At 46.4% G+C, this 5,681-nt stretch overlaps 1 non-coding gene across 1 annotated transcript; it reads right to left on the minus strand.

The window, feature by feature from the left end:
* Positions 1 to 4,284: 4,284 nt before the first annotated feature.
* LOC127586164 (U1 spliceosomal RNA) lies at positions 4,285 to 4,448 on the minus strand. The gene has a single exon (XR_007958664.1). It is a non-coding gene; the product is annotated as a U1 spliceosomal RNA (small nuclear RNA).
* Positions 4,449 to 5,681: the final 1,233 nt, after the last annotated feature.

Raw genomic sequence — 5,681 nt, forward strand, 5'->3', positions numbered from 1 at the left:
GCTTTATCTGCCCCCCGCTCACCCAGCCAACCACATGCATCACTCCTTAACATCAACACGAGCCGCATTGTTAAACCGTACATTGTTTCTACTTACTTACCAATGGTTCTATGGAAACACATAGCTCCATGCTTTGCCTTTTCTCTCTTACTAAACGTGTTACTTTTCATCTTTGCATGCTTTCTTTTCGCCCTCCTTATCTGCATATCTTCCTAAAATGGAAGCAGCTTCGCTGGCCGCCGACCTGCAATGCCGAAGCTCCCCGCTAGGTGTCACACCGCCCCAGGGTTTCATTCACAGATCGCGAGCGTGGGGCTGGGACACGGTCCGGGGCTCCCGTCTGCTCTGAGCCTCTGCAGTCCCGCCTTGTCCTGTTCGACCGGGACTCACAGACCAGCCTCAGCCAGCGCTCTCTTGAGCTCAGCTCACACAGGGCCAGGGCTCTGCAGGCCATCATCCAAGCAAGGACTTGGAGTGTGTGAGAGCTCTGATGTTGGATCAGTGTGATGAGCTTTCATTGAGGAAACGTGCTGTTGTGTAACTCGGAAACCATGCACAATTACACCCAGAATTAAAGTAAAAACCCCGATATGATTCCATTCAATCTAAAACTGCGGCATTAAATCTGAATAAAGACCGTGGCATGACTTGGCCGTGCCAGAGGGGAAAACCATATGAAAAGACATGAGGGTAAACAGGTAATGACCAACAGGATCCAATGGATCAACACATGGTTGCCAAGTCGTACACATCCCTTTTGGATCGGGAGTGTGTGACTAGTGGCCTGCTGCTGGGATGACTGATGGGCTCCTGGTTCTTCACAGTCTGAATCAATGTTTGGGAATGAGGGGATCAAGTGCACTATCTCCAAGTTTGGTGATGATCTGAAGCTCACAGTCCACGTACGCACAGAGGACATGCTGATTACTCAGACGAGAGCACAGTCGTTTGCATTGGTGGGAACGGTAATGAGGTAAGCTCACTCATCTGCCAAAATTTTTCCTTCGGGATGCTGATGGAGATGGGGATCACAATGATTTCGCTAAGTTCCAGTCGGAACCGAAAACCTGTCAAGTACAGATGGTTTGGGGATTTAGAGCATATTGTTTCATTACTAACGGTGAAAATTTTACATAATAAATGACTGCTCCTTACCCATCTTCAAACGTGGATGAGATAACTTCGGAATATCCATGAGTGCAAACGTGATCCGAAGCAGGGCAGACACAGTGCATAGAACAACCGTTAGTGCAGTGACAACACCCGGAGCAACGATCCAACATGTTACTCCTGGACTCCAAGGTGACAGAAATAGTTTCTACCTACCCCATCGGTTACCGTAAGTGACCTTGGAAACTTCCATCAATCACCCCCTTCAGCTTCTCATTTTAGAGCAGCAACCTTGGTTTATGTAATGTCTCCTGGTGTGTTAACCCATGAAATTAGGGAATGTTTTGGCAATCTATGTTGCAGTCATTACAACATATTCTTCCCGTGATGTGGGCCCACAACTGTGGTCTAACCAGGGCTTTGTAAGTCTCTGACATAACTTCTACCCCCTTGTAACCCACTCCTCTGGATTTAAAGGTGGAATTCCATTAACCTTCCCGTTGTTGTTGGTCACTGCCTGTGACCTTGCAGTCATGTAGATGGACCCCTAGGTCAGAGTCCACTACTTCACTGTCCAGGGAGCATTCTGTTTCATTCTTAGGACAAACGTCTCACGGGTAAGTCAACTGAAATCCATTTGTCCCACATTTTACCAACAAGAGCTTATCAATATCTCTTTATAATTTAATATCACCATCCACACTCGTTGAAGTGTCACTTATCTGTGCATGAATTTTTTTTCCCCTCTCAATCGGTGCGGTGAACAGTTGCAGTCACCACACACGTCCCTGTGGGGCACCGAGTCACATTCTGCTCGTTATTCCCACACAACACCCCTGTCACTGGACCAGTCTCCAGTAACTCAGTAACTTGCCTTCACTTCCCTGATCTTCAGCTTTAATTAGCAGCATCCCATGGTGGAACTTCTCAAAAGCCTTCAGTGAATTGTGATGAACGACACCCTTCAGCATTCCCCTGTGCAGTCCTTAAGTTACCTCTTCAAATACTTCAATCAAATTCATCAGTTATTTCTCACCTTTACAGATCCACATCGGCTTCCTCAGAGCAAGTAAAACATTTCAGGGTACTCAGACAATTGGACCTAATTTCTCAACAAAACGGGATTAGTCCGCGTGGTGCCCACTGGTCAGTGTGGACTGGGTGGGCCGAATGGCCTGTTTTCCTGCTGGGCGACTACATGAATATTTTGCACAGCGCTCTATCATTCCCTGAGATCCCCCTCTCTCCTCTTCCTGAAACAGCAGAATAAAACTTGCAAATTTCCCAATGAGCTGAATGGTTCTTGAATTGAGAGAAGTTTGGAAAAATAGAATTAGGACATCTTCAGAGTCCTCATCCAATTCCTTTACAACCCTGGGATGTAAACCATCGGGTCCGGGGGTGGGGGTGGGGGGTGGGTGCTGGTTTGCTGAGCTATTGTGCCATTATTTTCTTTATTGCTGTGATTTTTGGGATGTCTTGAATGCTGCTCTTTTCCTGTGGGTTTGCACGGGATGCCTTAGGATATATGTCAAAGAAACGGGAATTCATGTCAATCAGGTTCAGAGGGCTGCAGGCCAAACACGAGCAGATGGGACTAGCTCACTGGGCAACACAGCCGGGATGGATATTGGGCCCAACGGATTGTTTCCCTACTGTAAGACAATATAATTCACATTCAGTAAAGCAGATTTTCCAAAGGAGCCCTTCTGATCTGTGACCTATAAGTTACTGTTTTCCAGCTGTATTTGGCAGTACTATAACCAACCTCATCTCCATAGTGTGTCTTCTACCACATCTTAACCAAATACTCTCTGAAGTGCAAGTAACCCGGTCCTACCCAGCTTCTAACCAAATATTAGAGAGAGCCAAGGTGTTAAATTCTTTTAGTTGAACTTGCAATTCCTCATGAGGTGTGTGTTAGTGTTCAGAGATAGACAGCCGACTCTGCTGTGACATAGGCTTTAGCATCACATTCCTTTCTTCATCATCACTTCTGTTGTATTTTAATGAACAATTTGTGGCTAGTTACGCTATTTGTTTCTGAATCCAAAGTAACTGCATTTTTGCATCGTCACTATTGTCTCTCATCATTTCTTCCCGCCCGCTGGCTTTCTATTTCTTTGTCATTCCCAACTCAATACCGCCCTCTCGTGGAAAACACACACACACGCCCGCGTGCATCTCAGTTTTAAATCGGTGTTACTGCCCCACTTATCGTCTCCACCAACACTCAAGTCCAATCTGTTCAGGAGACGCCCATCCTGATAGTGAAGTCCTTTGCAATCCCAATACTGGTGCCAGGGTCAGTCCCAAGAAATGGAAAACTTCTTTCCCACATCAGCCCTTTCGCCACGTGTCTGCCCTGTTCACCCGTTTGTTGCTCCGGCAATTCGCGAGTCGCCCGGGTAATAACTCTGAAACTCAGGCCTTGTGCGATAATTGAACACCAACTCTGGTCACAATATGGGCCGGAGCAACAACATTTCAACTCCTTCCAAATTCCTTTTCGTTTTAATTAGGACGTTCCGTTACCAGAAAGCAAACATGCCCAACCACTTGCGCAAAGAATACGATCTACTCCCTGAATTAGAGAATCCCCTAGTAGCCGCTATATTTCCAACATGTTGCCCCTCTTCGGACAGTCCTGCCTCCCGATTCCGAGCGCAGGGTGTGTTTGTCCCACTGCAATCCTTCCTCTCCTCGTCACAAGCAGCAAGCTGGTGCTAGAGGTTGGGGACGGAACGAGGCAAGTACCTCAGCTTTAGATTTCTACCGTGCCCTCACGCCTGTTACAAATTCACTTTTCACACATTCGTAGAGTTAAACAGCAGGTAAACTGGCTCTTTGGCTCAATTGCTCCAGGCCAACGGTAATCTCATTTGCCTGCTTTTGACTGGTATCCCTCTCAACCTCCCCTATCCAAGTACCATGTTTCCATTAACAGCTATAATATCAGAATTCTGACAGCCTAAAAAAAACAACTCGAAAAGCTTTTTCTTGAAGACGTGATTAAAGCTGTCAGCACATCTTGCCGTCGTGAAACAATGACACGTCGTGTTATAGCGAGGACACGAGTGAACAAATTAGACATAGTGCATGTAGTTAAGATATTACAGTACCGAACACGGAGCACTGCAAACGCTCAATTAGTTCTGTCCTTATATTAATGACCAGGGGAGAGCGCGAACGCAGTCCCCCACTACCACAAATTATGCAGTCGAGTATCCCGCATTTGGGGACATCGCAGGCGTCAGCACACCCGAAGTGCAATGGGATAGCCTCGTCCTGGAACCTCGGCCCTCCTGATCACCGACGGTTCCCTGCCAGGTAAGTATGCTTTACCTGCCTCCCGCTCACCCAGCCAACCACATGCATCACTCCTTAATATCAACACGAGCCGCATTGTCAAACCGTACATTGTTTGTACTTACCCACAAAAGAGTCTAGACAAACATATAGCTTCATACTTTGCCTTTTCTCTCCTTTTAAACTGGTGTTACTTTTCATCTTTTCATGCTTTCTTTTCGCCCTCCTTATCTACATATCTTCCTAAAATGGAAGCAGCTTCGCTGGCCGCCGACCTGCAATGCCGAAGCTCCCCGCTAGGTGTCACACCGCCCCAGGGTTTCATTCACACATCTGCAGTGTCCTCATCCAATTCCTTTACAACCCTGGGATGTAGACCATCGGGTCGGGGTGGTGGGGGGGGGGCGCGGGTTTGCTGAGCTTTTGTGCCATTATTTTCTTTATTGCTGTGATGTTACTTACACAAGATTTTTGGGATGTCTGGAATGCTGTTCTTTTCCTGTGGATTTGCACGGGATGCCTTAGGATATGTGTCAAAGAAACGGGAATTCATGTCAATCAGTCCGTCCTGTTTCTTTCAGAATCGGGGGAGTTACGGCAGAGGAGAGGAGGGATCTCTGTTCCCAGAGATGTGGGGAGGATGACAGAGACAAACTGTTATTGATTTTTGTTCACTGACCAATTCCTGCTAAACTTTGTTAATTATATTACCACAGTAATCTCTGTTCCTACTATTGTCGTTATTTTTGTGTTGATTTTGATATTGCCCACAAGTTATATTTGTGGGTTCCCTGTTGTAGCTCTTACAATTTGTTTGATCAGCTTTTGCCTTATTTTGCATCTCTCAGTCGCCGGGATCTGCAGTAGCTTTCACTTTCACTTCTAGTCATCCCTTGGCAACCAAGATACTTGTCCCGTAGAGGGGTAGTTTCACACAGAATTCCTTTCTGAACTCCTGCTCTGCCTGTTGGTTTAACAGGTTAATTAGTTTTCTCATCGGAGCTCTGTAGCCGTTCGACTTTTCTCCCTTCCAAACACTACTGTGAATTGTGACCTCTGTTACATAAATGGTCTTCTATCATTTCACTATTAACTAAATCGGTCTCATTACCTGTTACCTAATCCAGTGCAAACCCAGAAATCCAGTGAAGTTTCTCTCAGGATTCTCCGCTGGGCATGTCTGTGCAGGACGAGAATGGAAGCAGGAATTTACACCAGTTCCCCAACACTTATAGTGTGGGATCTGCCTGCAGATTCTGTGC

The sequence above is a fragment of the Pristis pectinata genome, chromosome 34, assembly GCF_009764475.1.
Source record: "Pristis pectinata isolate sPriPec2 chromosome 34, sPriPec2.1.pri, whole genome shotgun sequence".
Classification (NCBI taxonomy): domain Eukaryota; kingdom Metazoa; phylum Chordata; class Chondrichthyes; order Rhinopristiformes; family Pristidae; genus Pristis; species Pristis pectinata.